Genomic DNA, 928 nt, shown 5'->3' with positions numbered 1-928 from the left:
TGGCGTTTAACGCCAGCTTCTTGCCCTTTTCTGGCGTTTAACGCCAGTCTGGTGCCCCTTTCTGGCGTTAAATGCCCAGAATGGTGCCAGCCAGACTGGGCGTTAAACGTCCATCTGCTAACCTTACTGGCATTTAAACGCCAGTAGGTGCGTCCTCCAAGGTGTGCTGTTTTTCTTCCTGTTTTTCATTCGGTTCTTCCTCCAGGGTGTGCTGTTTTTCTTCCTGTTTTTCATTTTGTTTCTGCTTTTTTCATTGTTTTTGTGACTTCTTATGATCATCAACCTACAAAAAAGATAAAATAACAAAAGAAAATAATTAATTATAAAACATTGGGTTGCCTCCCAACAAGCACTTCTTTAATGTCATTAGCTTGACAGAGGACTCTCATGGAGCCTCAGAAATGCTCAGAGCTATGTTGGAACCTCTCAACACCAAACTTAGAGTTTGAATGTGGGGTTTCAACACCAAACTTAGAAGTTGGTTGTGGCCTCTCAACACCAAACTTAGAGTTTGACTGTGGGGGCTCTGTTTGGCTCTGTTTTGAGGGAAGCTCTTCATGCTTCCTCTCCATGATGACAGAGGGAAATCCCTGAGCCTTAAACACCAAGGATTCTTCATTCACTTGAATGATCAACTCTCCTCTATCAACATTAATCACAGCCTTTGCTGTGGCTAGGAAGGGTCTGCCAAGGATGAGGGATTCATCCATGCACTTCCCAGTCTCTAGGACTATGAAATCAGTAGGGATGTAATGGTCTTCAACCTTTACCAGAACATCCTCTACAAGTCCATATGCTTGTTTTCTTGAGTTGTCTGCCATCTCTAGTGAGATTTTTGCAGCTTGCACCTCAAAGATCCCTAGCTTCTCCACTACAGAGAGAGGCATGAGGTTTACACTTGACCCTAAGTCACACAAGGCCTTCTTGA

Source organism: Arachis duranensis, chromosome 10 (assembly GCF_000817695.3).
Source record: "Arachis duranensis cultivar V14167 chromosome 10, aradu.V14167.gnm2.J7QH, whole genome shotgun sequence".
Taxonomy (NCBI): Eukaryota; Viridiplantae; Streptophyta; class Magnoliopsida; order Fabales; family Fabaceae; genus Arachis; species Arachis duranensis.
Note: the sequence above shows the minus strand (reverse complement) of the source record.